Source organism: Microtus pennsylvanicus, chromosome 16 (genome assembly GCF_037038515.1).
Source record: "Microtus pennsylvanicus isolate mMicPen1 chromosome 16, mMicPen1.hap1, whole genome shotgun sequence".
NCBI lineage: Eukaryota > Metazoa > Chordata > Mammalia > Rodentia > Cricetidae > Microtus > Microtus pennsylvanicus.
In genome coordinates this window covers 30,160,845-30,182,045 of record NC_134594.1, presented here as the reverse complement: position 1 = coordinate 30,182,045, position 21,201 = coordinate 30,160,845, and the positions used below count along the sequence as shown (strand labels likewise).

Below are 21,201 nucleotides of genomic sequence, written 5' to 3'. Positions count from 1 at the left end.
TTATTCCAAAATTTAAAAAAGTGATCTAGGTGGACCTGCTATTCCATAGACTTTGGCCCTAGAAAGGGAGGTTGTAGCTGAATCACCTCCCAGGTCCCCTCATGCCCAGCACACACTGGGCATACCATGAACAGTTGCTAAATCCAGCAGAATTGCATTATTTCGGGGCAAATCAACTGGGTGTGTTCGGCATGTTACAAACAATGTGTTCCTGTCACCAGGAGTGTGACTACTCCAAAGACAAGCTTTATTTTCACAGATAATAAGATGCATATGCCCCAAACAGGAACAGTGCCCTCGACACAAAGAGAAGCTGCGATGTGTACAAAGGATCAAAGCCCAAACAAAGGGCCACTGTTCCTGACTCCCCAGCTGTTCAGTGAAACTCTTTCACACTGGGGCTGGGGCTGGGGCCCTTAGGATAAACCCAAAGGGTTGGCCAAGATTAGCCTTAAGTAACAATGCACTTTAACATCACGCAAATGGACTTTTATTTTTCTATCGCTGTTATGGAGACATGGAAGCAATGAGCCGGATCAGCCTTCCAACATGCACCAGTGTTGAGACATGTGAGGGAGACAACACCCACTCTAGCTTCCCACTGTTTTATATCCTCCTCCTAACCAGTTCACTGGTTCAGATGCACAAATAGCTCGGAAAAATCGACATTTTCGGCATTTGGCTTCCATAAACTTCAGCCGGGAAAATTAATTTGGGAAGAAATGACCACTTTTGACCGCCTGCAAGCAGTAGACCCTCTGCGGCTGTATTATATTCTCACAACTGTATCAGACGATACCTAATAATAGAAAAGGTGATAAAGTGACTTACGTAGCCAAAATAAATGAATGAATCTAACTAGCAAATGCTAGTCCTGATTCTAGGGCACTTCTGTCTTTCTTTTAGTACAAGATGTGAGTTCTAGCGTCAAAGATCACAGCCACATTTAAAGGAAAGGCGTTCGCAGGAGAGATGCCACTGTGTGCACCCCATCACCTCCCTTTTTAACTGGACGGCACGCAGAGAGTGAGGGACTTTAGAGAGCTCAGCCCTATGTGGGATGTCTTTATCGAATGCCTCCTCTTAAGGCTCAGGAATCCACGTGGAAGGGACGGCAAAAGAGTTTTAAAAGCCAGAGGGTACGGATGACTCCAAGGAAACCACATCTTCATGACACAACAGGATGGGCACACGTATGAACTCAAAGACTATAACAACATGCACAAGACCCTCACGGCACTGAATGCCAGCACTGAGGGAGGGAGTGGACTCGAGTTCTCATCCCTGACCAAGAAGCTCTTTGCAACTGACGCCTGCTGGGAAAGGGGACATTGGTTTTCTCCGAAGGAGTGACATCGGGCATATCAACCACACTCAACAACTGATCCCATGTCCAGGAGACCAGAGGCCTCTGTGGGTTTATCTGTGCTTTGGTTTTGCTTCCGTACTATTTGTAATTATCTTTCTTTTTTTTCCATTCTGATTTGTAATATTTTATTTTATTTTTTTTAATTGAAAAAACGTTCCGCCTCCTCCCAGCCTCCCATTTCCCTCCCCTATAATTATCTTTCTTTCTCTTCTTTTTCTTTTCTTTTTCTTTTGTCTGTTTTCATCAGCTTGTTTGATTTTTATTTTTTGTTTAGGGGCGGGCTCCTTTTTTGGAGATAAAAATAAACATGAAATTGGGTGGGCAGGGAAATGGGGAGGAACTGGAAGGAGCTAGAGAGGGAAAAATATGATCAACATATTAAATATCAGAAAGAATATGAGCAAAATACACTGTATGAAAATTTTTAAATTAAAAAACTTTTATTTTATAAGTGTTCCATGTATATGTGTGTATATATGCATGCAGTGCCTGGAGAGACCGGAAGATGGTGTCAGGTGCCCTCAAACTGGAGTTGTGAACCACCATGTTGTGCTGGGAACCTAATCTGGCCCTCTACAAGAGCAGCAAGTGCCTTTAACCGCTGAGACCTTTTTTTTTTTTTGACAGGGTCTTTCTATGTAACACAGACTGGCCTCAAATCGGAGATCTTCCTGCTTCACCCTCCTAAATGTTGGGATTACAGGACTGTGCCTCCACATCTATCGTCTCGCCTCCCTGTATTCAAAAAAGAGGGCCGTGTTTCCCAGAAAGGAGACTCTTGTGCAAGTGACTTGTTGAAGGCTTCCCAGGCTCTGCTGAACTCTCCCCTTGGCTTGACCCCAAAGGCCAATTTCTACTGTGGCCAGAGGATGTGCCAGTTAGTCACTGGCCATAGGGTACCCTGGAAATGGCACAGCTGGTCAGTCACTTCAGAGACGGAAAGTCCCCTGTGGCTTATGTCAAGTCACAGAGGCTGGGAGATGATTTATCAACCTTCTACTGGGCAGGTGGGCCGGCCACCAAAATGTCCTCGAATATACAAGTCCAGAATGAAAATAGTTGGTTTTCCAACGTCACTAATAGGTGTGGCTGTCTCCCACTGTCACTCGGTGGCATCTCCCAGAACAGATCCTAAGTTAAGCTTGCTTGTTATGGAGAGAAATCTATTTTTTCTTACCTGCCGGTTTTCTCTTTATATTAAAGAATTTTGCTGGAGAGCAATTATCCAACTTTTTGGTGGCAGAAGCCCTTGACACTCCTAGAAACTATCGAGGTTCCTGTCGGGCATGGTGAGACATTCTTGGAATACATGGTGAGACGTAGAGGACTCAGGAGGCTGAAGCAGAGAGATTGCAAGTTTTATACTAATCTGGGCTACATGGTGAGTCTGAGGCCATGAAACCCTGCCTCCACAAAATCTTTTTGAGGAGTCCAAATGTGTTTTGGATATCTGATTACATTGGTGGGCATTCATCAGAGACTGATTCGTTTTCTGATACTTACGTACTGATACACTTAAAAAGAATAACAAATCATTAAGTATTAACGTACATGGTATATCAAGATATAAATGATATTCTCCAAATTTTTGAAAGGCTATGGTTGTTTTCTATCTTTATACGCTTACTGCCTTGTTTAATCAGCTTATTTTATGGTGTGTTGTTTTGGTTGAAGTAGATGAAGGAAACCTAGCCCATGACAAACAAACTGGGAAAAAGAGAAGTATTGTAATATTAACAGATAACTCGATATTTTACCCACATGCTGCCCCCAAACTCGGGCTATTGGTAGTTTTTTCTTGCTGTTTGTTTGTTTGTTTTTCCGAGACAGGGTTTCTCAGTAGCTATGGAGCCAGTCTGGAACTTGCTCTATAGACCAGGCTGGCCTGAAACTCACAAAGATCCGCCTCCCTCTGCCTCCTGAGTGAGTGCTGGGATTAAAGGTATGCACCACAGCTGCCTGGCCTTGAGCCACAATGAAGCCCTGGGCTGAGCTCCCAAAGTTCAGTTGAAGAGTGGGAGGAATGAGAATATGAGCAAAGAGATCAAGACCATGAAGGGGACACCCACTGAAACAGCTTACCTGAGCTAATGGGAGCTCACCAACTCTGGCCAGACAGGGAAGGAAGCATAGGCCCAAACTAGGCCCTCTGAATGTGGGTGACAGTTGTATGACTGGGGCAGACTGCGGGGCCACTGGCAGTGGGACCAGAATTTATCCCTACTGCTTGTACTGGCTTTTTGGAACCCATTTTCTTTAGAGGGATACCTTGCTCAGCTTAGATATAGTAGAGAGGGCCTTGGTCCTTCCTCAAAGCAATGTTATTTATCCTCCCTGAGGAGTGGGTGGGGAGTGTGAGGAGGGAAGGTGGAGGGAATGGGGGAAGGGGAGAAAATGGGAACTGGGATTGGTATGTAAAATGAAAAACAATAGTTATTTTGTTTTATTTTAAATAAAATAAAAATAGAAAAAAATGTAAAGAATCCCTCCCCCCAAAAAGACAAGGCTGAGCATTCGTAACTAATAAGAGGTCTCCCGTGTCTGATTTGGGAGCTGGTTGGTGGCCCTATTACATTCCTTCTCCTTTTAGGAGGAAATATTTCCATCTGCAGGAAATCACTACACACATGCTCTAGGACCTTGAACTAATCATCCTCAGAAATGTGTCTGCCATCTTTCTTTTAAAAACTATTATTCGGGCTGGGGGGAGACTTAATTGGGGGAGGGGGAGGGAAATGGGAGGCGGTGGCGGGGAAGAGACAGAAATCTTTAATAAATAAATAAATTAAAATAAATAAATAAATAAAAACTATTATTAACAAGACCTTACTGAGCATGCTCTGTAATGTGCACCTTAAAATGAATAGACTTGGGAATGTGCCTAGCCTCCAAATACTTCCCGATGTGAATCTGTATAGCCTTCTCAGATAAAATCCCTGGCTTGCTGTGTTTGAGTGGGGGAGCGTACTAGTTTTAGGTTGACTTCAGAGAACGCCTTACCTGCTATGGTAAGGGAACTCCTTATACTCATCTTCTGGTTTTGCTTTATGATGCTGGACTCAGCAGGAAAAGAACCCTCGGTGTTTGCTTACAGTTGTCCTGGCTTTCATTCTCAGATGTCACTATGTCCTTGCTTTTACATAATAATAATAATAATGTGGTCCAAATGCCCACACTGAACAGATTGATTTTCTCGTCCTATGATAAATTCCTAATTAATCGATATGTTCAGTATGAACTGACACATAATCCAGGACGCCCAGCTTTAGAAGAAAAGAAAGCGTGAGGTTCAGTGAGTGTGTGCAGTTGACACAGTCCCCAGGGACAGACTGATGTCTCCACTGGCTCCGTGTCCTTCTCATGTCCTATGCACTCACATCATGAATTTATCATGCTCTGGCTGCCTTCACTTAGCACTTAGGGACATTCCAGCTGTTTTCAGCAGCTCATCTTTCCAGCACACATGCCTTTCCAGACGAAAGAAAGTGGTGGCATTTTCTATCAGAAAATCCAGAGACTCTTGCGAAGCATATACGGTCAAATGCAGCATGGGAAATTTGCCTCTGGGACTCATCTGAATAGCATTCCAGGCTGTGTTTAGGATCTGAATGCTACTGCAGTCAAAGTACCTTAATTTTATCTTTACACTGCTTGACAAAGGCAAGTTAAGGGATAATGTTGTGGGATATTTGGTCACATTGTCAACCCCAAAATTGCACTATTTACTGGAAAAACCTACTTCTAGCTGTGCTGTGATTCCGCCCTAGCACACGCCTCTAATCCAAGAGTTTTCTGCTTGAATATTGCAATCAGGATTAAATAAATTCAACCGTAGTTAAAAAGGTAGAACAAGACAACTGGGAAAAAAATATGGAGATAAAGAGGAAGTGAGGAGGAGGGAGAGAAAGATGCACAGGCAGTATAAGGGAGAGACATCCAGTTGGAGGAGTTTTGGTTTGAGACGGAGTAGGAGAAAGTTCTCTTTCTGGATGTTAGCAGAAGAGAAAAGTCAGCAGTGTGCATCTGCCTTTCTGAGCTAGCAGGTTCTCACTCCAGCATCTGGCCTCTGAGTCTTTTTTTTTTCTAGCTTCTGAGTAAAATAGAACAATAGAAAATTTGATAAAAACAACATCTGGTGCCCAATGTGGGGAATGACCACACAGGCAGAGAAATCACGTCCGTGGTAGACAAACTAAGAAGTCATTGGCTTTGGTAAGATACCTGGGAAGTCCACAAGGAGAGGGCTAAGCAGTATCAAAAGGAAAAAACTTTCTCATGTTGAGGATGGGAAATGCCAAAATTCAGGGCATTAGGACCTTGTATAATGCTACTTTAGATGACTTGAAAATAGAAGCAGAAAATGGAAAGATAAATAACTTATCTGAGGTTGACATAATACCAGTTATAATTGCCATCAGTCTGGTGCTTCATATTTTATCCTGAATCGCCAGAGTGGTTTTATGAAGGTGGACTGATAAGACACGAGCCCTAGAAAGACTTATACATGGAAATAAGAAGACTACTCAGACGCGGAGAAATTTAGACAAGAGCCCACAGCACCACCGCATGATGAAAATGAAGGACAGCTCAAGGTGGCTAGACAGCCAACCTTAGTTTATCTAGTTACTGAATGAGGGTTTGTGCTAGCTGACAGTTCCAGTGGGAAAGAGTCCATCGTGGTGAGGAAGATGTGGCAGACGTCAGGCACAGTGACAAGAGCAGAAGGCTGGCTGGCCACCTGGCCTCTGCACTCAGGAAGTGAGGGTGACCTGTGAAGTCTCAAAGCTCACCCCAGGGCTGTTTCCCTGAAGCAATGCTCCACCTCCTAAAGGTTCCACAATCTTCCCAAATAGCACCACCAGCTGGGGACCAAATGTTGGGCTGTGGGAACCCTCCACACCCAAACCACACACGCCATTTGGAAGCATGTGTTCTTCTCTTTGCCTTCTAAACGCAACGGAATGTGCCGTCTTTATTCAGAGTTTACTGTGGGAAAGAGCCCTCTTACCAGAATTGTTACTGGAAGAGAGACAAAGCTAAACCAGTAGGACACTTGAATTTGGCGCCAACGCACAGATCTACGTTGCAATGCTTGTCAACTGCAAGCAAGCAAAACCAACATTCTGCCTCTTTGTCAATCACAGATTCTAAAAGACAATAAAATCACCCCAAATCAAGATACAAAGGATCATCTTGATCTACACAAAATGGATCATTGGCAGAAAGAAACACAGAGAAGGAATGAGGGGAAGAGAAATCAAGTGAACTAGTTCACTGGTGACTCATTTGCCTCATCCCAGAACGTCTTTCTTGACAGCCTAGCTTTACCCTCACACCACTTCTTTATGCAATACTGTACTGGCTTGGATTTATGATGTAGTAGATCTTGGAATTGAATTCTATAAATTTATGATCTAGTAGATCTTGGAATTGCATTGTATGAGTGGTGCAAGGAGTTTAAGGGGACATTTAAGTTAGGACTTTTATTTTATAGATAGCAAAACTGAAATCCAGAGAATGGAAATGATTTATTCATGGCCACTAAATGGCAGATAAAGGACACACCCCCACTTATGACCTTTATACTCTGATCTTCTAGCTACTATATATCCTTCCAAGTGCTCTCTGAAAGTGGGTGACGTGGTTGCAACATCTGCAAGTTACCTTTAAGCCCTTCAGCTCTGACAGAGGGATATAAAAATGTGAGCTTGTTAAGGCTTAACCTACGCTCTAGGGAGAGTAAGTCACTCAAATCAAGAATTCAAAGACAACATCTAACCATAACACCACATAACAGAGAAGACTACCACAGGCCTCAGCGACTTTCCATCAACACCGGAAGCACTGCTAATCACGATAAACATTATTAATAAGCCTTCATTGGTAATTACTTAAAACTTGCTTAAAAATTAACGAGCAGTGACTTAATATAATGGATACTATAAATGGACTGCCACTGGTGAAGCCAGTCCTCTCCTGCTCTAGAGATAACTCAGTTCTTCACCATCATGACGAACCGTGGGGAGTCAGCCTAACCCAAGGCTTTCTCAGATCCCCTGGTGAAAGGATAAAGGGAATGCTAGTTCTGTCTTTGCCCAGGGACAGACTTGGTGAAGTCTGGTCTGAGGACGAAGCCTGGGCCTGGAAGGAGTCAAGGCTGCAGCTTCTGGGGATTCAATTCTTCCCCCGTGCTGTGGTTATCAGTCCTAAGGCAGTCGTGTCTGGGGCATCCTGTGTTCTCCTTGTCTGATTCAGCTCTCTGCTGACCCTGGCCATTTTCCCCCCTGGAAATAGTATGTAAGAACCCGAGCTGCTCAACGAGCTTGCTTGGCAGAAGTCATCAACTTGTGCAAGACCTCCTGGGCCAGCTCTCTAGCTTCCTTTTATCATCCCTGGTCCTTCGTGACGCCTCCCTGCTTGGGGCCCTCATGTCTGAAGGTTCCCCTGGAGATCTATAAATCCTTCATACGGACGGCAACCAGGGTTTGACTAGGAACGATTCTTGGTCCAACCTTATTTCTAGGAATCCTGGTTGGTTGATATTACTGCAGAGTTAACTTAGTTCTCTCCTCTAGCTGAAGCACCAAACTCAGATGGAACCTTTACTAGGGGTAGAGAGAGATGTCTACAGAGAAAGCTGGGGTTTCTTCCTAACAATTTGTGACTATCCTTGCACACTGTCCCTGGGCTTATTTGTCAATCCACACTTATTTACGAAGCTGTGTGAGTCTGTCCTCCGCCAAGCATAACAGCAGTTATCATCTTAAAGAGCAGCCATAATTACCTGTAAGAAATCCCCCAAAAGAGGTCAGTTGACATTCACTCCCAAAAGGAGGTGTTGAGAAGGTTGATTAGACCCCTGCCTGAGATCCCAGCTGTTACCTTCTATACTCTGGGGCTTTCATCTGTATTCTACCCCAGCTGTATGTGATCTTGAAAGGTATTGGAATATATAGGGGCACGGAGTAAACCTGAAGAGGGGACCCCATCTATGCAACTCTGGGGAAGTTGCCATCTAACCTGGGGTGGGACTTTCCACCGATGCCTTTGTTTGGTTCCTGTGAGCAGCCCCTCACCTATGCTCCTGTAGGTATTCCCAATTAGCCCGCTGGTTCCCCAAACTAGACTTTGTCTGTCATTTGTATTCTATAATGGGAAAAGATATTTGTTCACATCTCCCTGGGAAAATTCACACACCAGAAATATTTACATGTGTGCAGGAATTTGACCGAATGTTGTGGAATATTTGTGTGCACTGTAAAGTTGTATCTCTGCCTCAGGCGCATTCTGATTGGCTTAATAAAGAGCCGAATGGCCAATAGCTAGGCAGGAAAGGATAGGCAGGATTTCTGAGAGAGAGAAAGGAGGAGGAATCTAGGCACACAGATTTCGCCAGACACTCTGAAGAAGCTGGACATATGGTACAGAACAGAGGTACCAGAGCCACATGACAAAATGTAGGTTAATAGAGACAGCTTCATGTAAGTTATAAGAGCTGGTTAGAAAACAAAGTAAGCTAAGGCCAAGACTTCATAATTAATATGGTCTCCATGTTGTTACAAGGGAGGTGGTGACCCCACAAAAGAAAGTCTGACTACATTAGAGAAAGCTTGTTACAACTGAAGACTCACTTTAAGTATAAAATAGAAAAGATTATATTTCTTTATATTATATAATATTATATAGAAAGATTGTTAGGAAGTATCACCACTAGCTGTCTCTGAGAGTGGTGGTCAGCAAAACCAACTCCGAAGATGCTAATAGTGATGAATTAGGGGTTAAATTACGTCCCCCAGAAAGGCATTTGCTGATGGCTTTACAGAGGTAACCCAGCTCTGCTTCAAGACGGGTATGACTGGTGTTCTTATAAAAGGGGAAACTTAGAGAAAGCAGATACATAAGGAGGGAAGGGTATAAAATAATTATTGCAAGCCCAGAAGCAGACATCACGCTAACTGCCAGAAGCTGGGTAGGGGGTGCTTCACAGCCCTCAGCAGCATGCGTGTCTTATAACTTGAGCTTCTAGCACGTAGAAGTATAGGACACTAGGAGGCTACTGCTTAAACCTCCCAGTTCGTAGGATACTTTTCTCTCCAGAGCACACTTCAAAAACTGATACAATAAACTAATGGGCTTAGGTCTGTTCTAAAGAGATTTCAGTACCTGTTTGGACTACATATATATACAGTTTCATAAGGGCGAGAAATGGCTGCCGACTATGGAATTCTCCCTCTACTTAACATTGGGTTGAATTCCTACTTAAAAGTCTACTTCATAGGCATTACAGTGGGAGATGAGACTTCCACAATCAATTGGAGCCACTGCCGCGCCTCCAAAAAGATGCCTGGAATAGGAGAGGTGTTTCTGTTGTGTTGTCCTGGGAGAGGAACAACATTCAACAGAAGAACTGTGGAGTCTCTGGTATTGGAAAGGACTCTAAGGCTTGGGATGGAGTTCAAGGAAAGGAGCTAGCTGTGCTTAAGTGATCCCATCAAAAAATGAAGGATTATAACATCAGGAATTTTATCTATTTAGTTATTTAGTTAGGTTTTTGTTTTGTTTGAAACAGTCTTTCTATGTAACCCCGGCTGTGCTGGAACTTGCTATATGTAGACCAGCTGGCCTTGAACTCATAGAGATCTGTCTGCCTCTGCCTCGCAAATGCTGGGATCACAGGTGTGCACCTCCCTGGGATTTTTAACTCCCATCTGAAAGGCAGAAGGGAGGAAGTGGAATTAAGGCTGTAGCTCATAGAGAAGCAACAGCCACTTACTGGAGCCACGTAGGATTTACAGTCGGAACAACCGTTTCAGTGCATGCTCAGCATTATTTCGCTTGCGTCTTGCTCCATTATACATACAGGGTAACCTTACATGACAGTGGATGCTCTTTGAAGACAGAGCTACTCAATGGAGAAACATTCACTCCCTCCTCCTGCTGCCAAACCACCCCCACCTCAGAGGACTATAGCTCTTCTAACCCAGAGCCAAAACAAACCTTTCCTTGCTTCAGTGGCTTTTGTCACAGCAGCAAGGCAAGTGACCAGTAAAACCCCCTAATCTTAACCCCCATGGCTCAAAATTAAATGTACCTGCAATAGTCTCGTAGACCTTCCCTATTCTTTTTAAGAACCTCTGTATTCTCATTTGAAGTACATGTGCCATACAAAACTCAAAGCCATATGTTTCAAAGTCAAGATAATACTTCTATGTTAAGTTACAAAATTATTTCCTAAACTCACCCACACATTTCATATTTATTGGTATTAATACCAACTCACCACTTAATTCCTCCAAAGGTGAGGAGCCATACATAGGTCAGGACTTTTCTTAAAATATATAGGACAACTTTTGGAGCATCAGGACAGCCCTAAATTTCCTTCATTAAAATGTTTTTTTTCCTCATCTACCAACAAGGAACCAATAATCACATATTCACAGAAAACCTGTCTGCCCAGCCTTAGCCAGCTGCACTGGGAATAGTTATCTGGCCTAGGCTGGTCAAGCAAATGGCCTCTCCTGAGACTGGAACCTGAACCTAAGATATAAGATGCTTTGTCCTTCCAGAACTAGAATAGAAAGCTGTATCTCAAAATCTGCAGGCTACCTGTTTTTTTTTTTGGTTTTTTTTGGTTTTTTTTTTTTTTTTTTGGTTTTTCAAGACAGGGTTTCCCTGTGGCATTGGAGCCTGTTCTGGAACCAGCTCTGCAGACCAGGCTGGTCTCGAACTCACAGAGATCCGCCTGCCTCTGCCTCCCAAGTGCTGGGATTAAAGGCGTGCGCCACCACCGCCCGGCTAGGCTACCTGTTTTTGACACTGTGTTCTAAAAACCAACAAGAACCAGTTTGCAGAAAGAGAAATAAGCCAGTCAATTGTTCACGGAAAGAATTGGAAAGCATACGTTGCCTGCTTACTGGAGCATATGTTCAAGATGGCACAGAGGCATGGCTAGGCTGGAGAGAGAGGACAACTCCGGAGTCCCAGCAGGAATATAGGGGTGATTCCTCAGCCATCCACTAAATCCATGGAAAATATAGAGAAAAACAGTGTGTCTGTGGGGACCTGGAAAGTCCGGGAGAAAGATGCACACACGGGTTTCTCTAGCTTTTATGAATTTCTCCCAGACGAACTAACACCCAGAGGAACTAACTTTAAAAATCACCTACTACCTAATGTGGAGTCAAGGACTTTTTTTTAGTGCCCTCTTTTGTTCTGGCTCAACGACAGCCTCAATGTAACTGGGTTTTTAATGTGACGAAACTGATACCAAAGGAAGAAAAAGTATTATTGGAGGTCATGTCAAGTTTTGATGGTTCTCAGTGACCCACATGCAACATAAATGAGCCCTCTGGGGAACCCCATGACCCACACAGGCATGTGGGCCTTAGGACTCTTACTCTCTGCCTCCCTTCACTTCGCAAACTCTCTAAGGATAGGAATCTAAGTCCAGTCCTGATACCGGTGACTGACATGCGGCTCAACCTCGAGAGTAAGTGTTGGGGGAGTTGGCTTAGTTAGTAAGCTGGCTGTTCAAAGACGAGGAACTGTGGTTGAGCTCCCGGCACCCATGTAAGAAGCCAGGCATGGCTCAAAGTGTGTGCAATCCCAGCATTGGGAGGGGGTGATAAAGACTGGCAGATCTCAGGAGCTCACTGACAACTTAGCCTAGACAGACAGTTCAGTGCAAGACCCTGTCTCAAGGAAATGAGGCAGAGACACATAAAAGGAGAAATCTGACGTCCTCCTCTGGCCTACACATGTGCACATGTGAACATGTGTGTTGTGGATTTAGTTGGCCATGTTGGGTGCCAATTGGGCAAGAAACTGCTCTTGCCTGGACAGCTTCACTGGACATGCAGTACCTATAGAGAGATGCCTGCTGAACTTGCCTAAAGGTGAGATGATCCTTTGGGGTTCCTGTTTCATGAAAGAGTCTGTGAGACATTCTGCAGGATACAGAAAAAAGTGACTAAACTATCTTTGAAATTCCCTGCTTCATGAAAAAGTCTAGTGGATACAATGGGCCTGTAGGCTAAAGATGGATGCCCCAATGGTACAGAAGAACTTTGGGTGACTGTCCATGCAACGAGATGTCTTTGTCAATTCTAGAGTTTTGGAAGTTGCTTACAATGCACTTCCTGTTTACTTGGGTAATATTATATCCTTCCGGAGTCTTTGATGGAGTTAAAGAATCTATAGTTACAGTTTTCCTTAGTTATGATAAAAGATAAAGTAGATATAAATATTGTAACTGTAATTCTTGTTTGATAACTGTTATATGTAATTTTACTATGTTAAAGTTAAAGCCTTCCTTTTTGTTTAAACAGAAAAGGGGAAACAGTGTAGGAGGTCCTTCTGTTTGTGTGTTGCTTTCATGGTTAATGAATAAAGAAACTGCCTTGGCCTAGTTGATAGGACAGAACTTAGGTAGGCAGAGAAAGCAGAATTGAATGCTGGGAGGAAGAAGGGCAGAGTCAGAGAAGCCATGGATCCTCCGCCTAAGACAGATGCCAGTTAGAATCTCCGGTAAGCCACTGCCACGTGGCGATACACAGATTAATGGAGATGGGTTAAACTGACATGTAAGAGTTCGCCAATAAGAAGTTAGAGCTAATGGCCAAGCAGTGTTTTAATTAGTACAGTTTCTGTGTGGTTATTTCGGGTGTAAGCTAGCCAGGAAGCCGGGACAAACAAGTGGCCCCTCCTTGCAACAGTTACACTGTTTTAGACTTCACAAAGCATTCCCAGCAAGAGAGCGGAATATTTAAAGTGCACACTGGCATTGCAGCAGCCTACCTCCAGATCAGGAGTCTGCCTTGTCCAGCTATATGAGCTGCTATGAAGTGCTAAACTCAGATCCTTGCTTCTCTCACCTATAAAATGAAAAAAGAGCACACACAGTCCTCACAGGGGTTAAATGATGAATGTGCTGTATAAGAGTTAGCCATTCTTGATATCGTTGCCTCTCAAAGCAATTACCTCACCAAGAAGTGAAGCTTTGATGTGCTGTGTAAGACTTAGCCATTCTCAATATCATTGCCTCTTTAAGCAATTATCTCTCCAAGAAGTGAAGCTTTGACCCTGGCTGGTAATCTTTGCATTACCACAGGTCATACATAGTTCCACCCTCGCCCCTGCCTGGGGCTGAATTTCTGCTTGACCCAGGAAGACTTTCTTGGGCCCAAAGCCATCCATCTTATCTAGTGCTCTCTCTGTCTCTCTGTCTCTCTCTCTCTCTGTCTCTCTCTCTCCCCCCTCTCTCTCATTTTCCAAGTTCTACTCTCATTCTGTCTTTGAATTTTAGTTTTAATGGTGGTGGTGGTGGTGGTGGTGGTGGTGGTGGTGGTGGTGGTGGTGGTGGTGGTAATGGTGGTAATGGTGGTGGTGGTGGTGGTGGTAATGGTGGTGGTAATGGTGGTAATGGTGGTGGTGGTGGTGGTGGTAATGGTGGTGGTAATGGTGGTAATGGTGGTGGTAATAATGGTGGTGGTAATGGTGGTAATGGTGGTGGTAATGGTGGTGGTGGTGGTAATGGTGGTGGTAATGGTGGTGGTAATGGTGGTGGTAATGATGGTGGTGGTAATGGTGGTAATGGTGGTAATGGTGGTGGTAATGGTGGTGGTGGTGGTAATGGTGGTGGTGGTGGTAATGGTGGTGGTGGTGGTAATGGTGGTGGTGGTGGTAATGGTGGTGGTGGTGGTGTCTGAGAGTATTTCAAGGTCAGAGAAGAATCAAGTGGATTTACTTCTCTCCCTCCACCTTAAGTGGGTTTTGAGTATTGAGCTCTGGTTTACACACTTGTTCAGCAAGTATTTTACCTCCTGAGCCATCTCATGGGCCCTGAATTATCCTTGTTAAGCCACCAATTTCAGGTGCTGGAGAGATAACTGAGCAGTTATGAGCACTTGCTGATCTTCCAAAGGACCCTAATTCACTTCCTAGCATCTACATTAGGTAGTACACAATCACACAAAACTCTAGTTTCAGGGGATCTGAAACCCTTTTCTGATGTCTGTGGTATCTGCATGTGTGTGCACGCACGCCACACACATACACAGTCTAAAGATTTCAGCAAGTCACCTCCCAGACCCAAAGACTATTATCAGTGCAAGTTCCAGCTAGTCTGGCTGACTAATTTTGTTTGTACCACCATTGTGGTACCAACCCCACAGCTAAATAAATTCTACTTTAAATGATTCCAAAAAAGCAAGGTCATCTTTTTGTAGGAACACAAAAAAATGCATGCATAAATTCTCATTGCATAAAAAGAAAAAGAGAAAACACAGAACCAATGAAAGAGAAAACAAAAGGAGTCCTGTGTTTATTTACCCTCTGTGCCGGCTGTCCTTCACCGTCTTCCAGGCCTTTCCATGTTTTACAGTAGCTTGGTTTTGTGTGACTGTTTTACATAATTAGAATTATTTGGGGTTTGGGACTTTAGCTTCAAGTAACAATCAGTTTAAAAAGCCTTTTTCAAATTGTACAGGATTTTGTAAGATGACTTTCTTTGGCTTTCTATAGTTTATTTTTCTACTGAGAGACATTGGAACTGTTTCCAATCTAAAGGATGACTGCATTTAATCACATCTTCCACCACATTTACCATTTTAAAAACATGAACTTTAGGAGCTAGAGAGTTGGCTCCAAACTTATGAGTATTTGCTGCTCTTACAGAGGACCTGGGTTCAATTCCTAACATCCATGTGGTGTCTAATAACAACCTAACTCCAGTTCCAAGAAACTTGATGTCCTTCAAGACTCTCCAAGCAGTAAACACACAAATAGTACACATAATTTAAATTACTCACACACCTAAGATAAAAATAATTATCTAAATATTATATGTTAAATTTAAATTTAAAGAATTTAATTATAGATTTAATTTTAAATCTGAGTCTCTTCAAGACTCTCCAGGCAGTAAGCACACAAGTAGTATATATAATTTAAATTACTCACACAACTAAAGGAAAAATAAATCTCTAAAATTTATATTTTAATAAGAGTAAGAATTATATTATTGCTGGAAATCAATTTCTTTTTTATAACTATATTCAATATTCATTAAATTGTAACCATAGATTTACATAATTACATACATAATAAAAAATCACTATGGGGACAAACTAGAAGTTTTACATTTTGCATTTATTTTTACACACACAATCTGCCGACAGTGAGTGAGTCAGGGAGCACCAGTCAGTGAGCACCCCTGCCGACAGTGAGTGAGTCAGGGAGCACCAGCCAGTGAGCACTCCTGCCGACAGTGAGTGAGTCAGGGAGCACCAGCCAGTGAGCACCCCTGCCGACAGTGAGTGAGTCTGGGAGCACCAGCCAGTAGCAGAGATGAATTACTGAAGAATGCCAAAAGAGCATGCGTCTTACTCACAGTATAAAGGTCAGGGGAACTGTCAAATTTCACCAGACCTTAACCTGCAGGCCTTGATCTTGAACTTCCTGTCCTACACAACTGTGAGAAAGAAATGCTTTTTGGTTTGTGTCACCTGATTTATAGTATTTTGAAAAAGCTGGCTTTGAGAGACAAGGACAGACAACAAGAAATCAGTCTTTTTTTGTAATATCATCTCACAAGTGACATTTTATTGCTACTCTAGTCATTTAAAGCAAAGTCTGCCCTAACTAAAGGGGAAAAGATTACAAGGACAACTCCAAGAGGAGTGGCTACTGGGAACCAATAGGAATCCTCTCCAACTGGCAACTCTGTGCCTCGTCATAAACCTCCAACTTATAAAGACCAGTATGAGGAATCAAAGAATTAAAATATGGAAGTCCTTGAACAGCACTAGAGAAATGTATGGGGATGAAACAATGCGAAGAGAGCCAGAGGGTAAAAGATCTAAACTCACCTCCAGATTTAAAAACTCACCATGCCCTGAGCTCACAAACCCACCAATCCCTGAACTCAGAAACCCACCAATCCCTGAACTCAGAAACCCACCAGTCCCTGAACTCAGAAACCCACCAGTCCCTGAACTCAAAAAACCACCAGACCCTGAACTTGAAATCCCAACAATCCCCACCCTGGAAAACTCTGCCCCCGAGAAACCCTGCCTCCTGCTCAGTTTCCTGTTGCTTCACCTTCTGTGAGGTTTGTTGTATGGTGTGACTTTTTGGTATTCCTTGGCTCCCAGCTGCCAGGATACCTTTCCCCTCAAAGCTGCAACACTCCTATTGGGGAAACCTTAGCCCTCAGCTCTGCAACACTTCAGAATTGCACCACTTACAGTGCCTACACCTGTAATCCCAACTCTTGAAGCACAGGGTGGAAGATTGCCAGGTCCAGGGCTGCCGTGCTGCCCAACTAGTTTCTAGCAAACTAAGTAAGCAAACAGACAAAAAAATATTCTGTCCGTTTCAAACAAGTAAGTCCACATCGGTTGTTCAGGATACACTGAAGATTTTATTTTGAGCCAGTAGAAATTACCCTCAGAAACAGAGGTGCTTTATACAACCAACATTGTGACCAGGAGGCCTCATAGTCATCGCCAAATTTCCCATAAAGTTTCCCCGATCAGAACTTTTCAAGCTCCAAAGCACACCCCAGTCATTTTTAGACCTAAACAGGAAAGACCTCCCAGGCTCGGCTCTGCAAATGCAAACTATTTGCCTAACTGCAGAAGTCCCGGGGTTTGCAAAACCACACCATTTGTGAGCTGCAGATATAAGGGCCTACTTGTCTGCCTGCTGGAGCCGTTCTCATGGTGTTCAACAGTCAAGGCAAGATGGGGGGCTCACCCACAAAAGTGCTGGGTTCTTGTTGGTTTTTGTTTTGTTTGTTTGTTTGTTTCAAACAAGATTTCTTAGCAGAGTCATCAGTGTCAAAGCCTGGGCGCTGGCATTCCTAACAAGCCAGACTCTTGACCATGTATCCTCAATAAGCCAGTTAAAAAAGAAAAAACAAATAGTGAAAAGAAGAAAACAGAAACTCATTGTCACCACTTTAGAGACCCAGCGACCCACACCTCCAAGCCCATCTTGGGCTCCTGACAGGAGGTTCAGGGAAAGGACCAGTGGTATGCTTGACTAACCAAGTATGAACCTGCCTATAACCGGCCCATGGCTGTCTCAATCCCAGTCTCTCCTGAACAGTGGTCTGACAAGTTCCCAGAACTCTGTGAGAGCTCAGGTTCCTACTCTGGCTCGACCAGATTTCAGCCTTCTTTTCGCAGCATGAGAGTCCCAGGAGAATTCTAATTTCTTGGAGGCCGTAGTCTGATTGCTAACAGGAGAGGCACGAGCTCACGTGTTCTTATTCCTACCAGGCCAGCTACAGGTGTACTCTGTGAGTTTAAGGCAAGGGGAAAAAATCCCCCCAGTACATCCCCAGCTTTAAAGGTTCAGTGGGGCATGAGGATCGGGGAGTTGGTTCGGTGGTTAGGAGCACTGACTACTCTTCCGGAGGACCTTGGTTCAGCACCCACACGGCTACTCACAAGCCTCTGTAACCCCAGTTCCAGGGAATCTCCTCCTCTTCTGGCACCAGGCACACACAGACATATTCATGAAGACAAAACGCCTATACTAATAAAATAAAAATTTAAAGTCATATTTAAAAAGCACAAAGCAGGAGACAGGTAAGGGGAAGTATCCTGTTTGACAGGCCATCTAAAATTCAGTGGGTGGGAGGAGGTTCACCTCTCATCCAGATGTGGAAAATGAGTCATGACTCAAGAGATATTACAAAAGGCTTCACCCCCTCTTCCTGAAGCCAAAAGGTCACCCATTAAGCCTAGGCCCAAGAATACCCATGTCTCCCGGGGCAAAAAAACATCTCAAGTCAGTTCCGCACACAGCACACATCTGGATACTCACTGAGTGGAAGCTCTGAGCTAAATGCTCTCTGAAGAGCTCAGGCTCCCCACGTGGAAAGACCGCCTCTCTCACGCAAGCCCCTCGGGGAGGAGAAGGGAGACTGGAAAGTCCAGTCTAGCAGCATGTGAGGTCACGGGTGTGACGGGGCCACCAGGCCTGTCCCCTTGGCTACTGTCAGTAACTGCCAAGAGACTTTTCATTTGGCTTTTGCTTTTATTTTTAATGACCCCGGTCACCTTAATCAGGAGTGCCGTGGTTAAAATGAAAGCAGTTCTCTGTACCAGGTGATTCATCTGCTGGGGTAAGAGTTGATAGGTCAGTTGCAGTTTTAGAAACCGAATTCTCTCAGCAGAGAACTGCTTTCCCTGTTCCTTTGTCGTCAGCAGCCCTGAAACCATACTTCTTTTTGAATTATCAGGAGGTGACAGCCCTTGTCAACAGAGACAAGGCAAAGAGCCCACTTCTGCGGTGACCTTTAGCACATTCCAGGAACGGGGACTCCTAACAGAGACCAGAGGTCAGAGGCAAGGGAATGCAGTCTGTCATAAATTCCAACTGCTAGGGTTCTAACTTGGGTGGAATACATATACTCTCCCATAAAGGTGAGATTGCTTTCATTTCCTGACACTGCTCTTACATTCTTTGTGCTCAACAAGGGTGAAAATCTAATAACCAGGATCGACCTTTTCTCTGCAGACCGGCTAAGAAGCAGTGACCATGGCCCACACAGTTCATTGTGGTTGTGAAGCTGCTTTCTGACTCTATCTAGAGAGTGAGCTAATCGCCTCATCTCAGTGACGTAGGAGTCAGATAAAGATAAGGGTTCCAGAGCCGGTTCCAGCCTTCTTGGCTGTATGGCCCTGAGCAAACCAAACTCCCAATGTCCCTGTTTCCTCGACTGTAACCACAGCGTCCATCCAATAATATGGTGCCTGCAGAATCCAAAAAGCCATCTTTTCCCACATAGTGGATGCTCAATAAATATTATTTTATAGACTCCACAGCACCAACCTAGAAGTTCAAGTTCAATACATCACAGATCTCTAAAAAAGAAAAAGAAAAAAAATCCAGTGATTCCTGAATACCTGGACTTATTCATTCTGTTGCTGTTCATACAACACTCACATTGCATTACACACACCCAGCCCTATCCCGTGTGTTCCCTTCTCACCTTGTGTTTCCACTCCCATACCCCCTCTGTATTTTACCTTTTTGCGTTACTAGGAATTGAACCTAAGACCTTGCATAGGCCAGACCAGCACCACACCACTAAGCTACAGCCCTACCTTTCTTTTCGGTTGAGGACAGCATTGCTAGGTTGAAGTCACCCTGTGACTCAGGCATGCCAAGGAGTTGAGATGACAGTCCTGTAACCACCCTGCCTAGCTTCTGAAGCTCTTTCCACTCAAGTGCTTTACTGGCCTCGAGTCCTTCCTAGAATGTAAACTGAGTGAGAACCGTTTGCAGAGCCTGAACAGTCGTTGGCACACACAAATCCTAGGGAATATTTTGTGGGTCACTGACATTTATACCTAGTAAGTTTCTCTGAGTTTTAGATAACCCCGTCACCCATGAAGTCTTCCTAGGTTCTTTACAAAAGTTAACTCCGTTTTTCTTTTGAGCCACATTCCCTGCATTTTAAGCTGCAGCTAACATTTCCAAGGTGCTTATGATGGATGAGGTTCGACAAGAATAGCGTTCCTGAAACTCCTTCAAAGCTCACCTCAACTGTTTAAGCTCACTCTTACAGAGTAGGACATTGGGGCCGGGAAGATAGCTCGGTGGCAGAGTGCCTGCCACCTAGCCAGACAACTTGAGCAAACCGACTCCACAAAAACTATCCTCTGACCCCCACGTGTGCACGCAGACAGTCACGTACAAACTAAATCAGGATATTCAAAGAATTTGCTCCAAGTCACGGGGGCCACTATTTTTTGCCGCGTCTTGACTAATTTCTGTTTCTCCTGCAAATTACACCCTACCAGCTTTACCAGTTCTAACATCATCGGTTCGAGCATAAAACTTTCTTGCCCAGGCAATTATGAGCAGGTGGCATCCATTCTATTAAAATATGGTTCGCTCCAGGCTCTGAGGCTTCTGTAACTTCGGTGGGTCCTGCGGGGGTGGGTGTCTGGAAACAAGCTCTACAGAGACCCTTGTAGATTCTCTTATTACTAGAGATGGAAGTTAGGTTGGAGATGCCCTCTGCTCCCCCAAGCCAACCCCCGCTGAAGGTTAATTTTTATTTTATGGGCATGTGCGTTTGTGTGCATGGGTACTGCTGCCAACTGGCATCGGATCCCCTGCAGCTGGGGTTACAAACAATTGCAGGTGCTGGAAATCAAAGTCTGGTCCTAGAAGAGCAGCAAGCGGAGGCATCTCTTAGGGCCCCCGTGCGCCCTTTATTAAGCTCTTTCTCTGAGACCTCCCACATGCCAGGCTGCACAGAGAGTACCGAGAAGGAAGCCAGCAGCAGTCCTGCCAAGATGAGGATTGGCAACAGGTGCCTTGAACTCGCCCATTACTTTCCCCCTCAAACCCCGGTAAGCTTCAGAGCTTGTCTAAGGCTTGGACTGGGACTAGACATTAAAGACTCAGGTCTTTGAGGACTGAGGATCTCCCTACTGTCGTTCTGGGCCTCAAAAACCCAAGTCACGCTTCTGGTATTCCTTGGAGACTTTCATTCTTCATCCAGTCAGAGATGTCCAAGACATCAGGGTTCTCTAAATCGGAGGCGCTCAATTCTAAGTCGCTTTCGCCAGTGGACTTTCCACGGAAAACCCCCTCTACCTCCTGAAGCGCCCACTAGCCCCGTCCCTAACCGTTCCCGCCCGACTCGGGGTCCCGCCTCCGCGTGGCAGGCTACCGGCCGAGCAGCCCGGTCGCCGCATTCTCCCGCGCACCGATGACTCATCCCCGCCCCGAGAGAAACGTAGGGATTCCACGCCCCGCCCCCCGCCCCGTCCCGCCCCTCCCCCGCGCACTCGCGCGCCGCCCACGCC

The 21,201-nt window shown here is 44.6% G+C and overlaps 1 protein-coding gene across 1 annotated transcript in view; it reads right to left on the bottom strand.

Moving 5' to 3' along the window:
- Selenot (selenoprotein T) overlaps positions 1–21,201 on the bottom strand; it is a 244,882-nt gene that overhangs the window by 104,368 nt on the left and 119,313 nt on the right. The window lies entirely within an intron of this gene.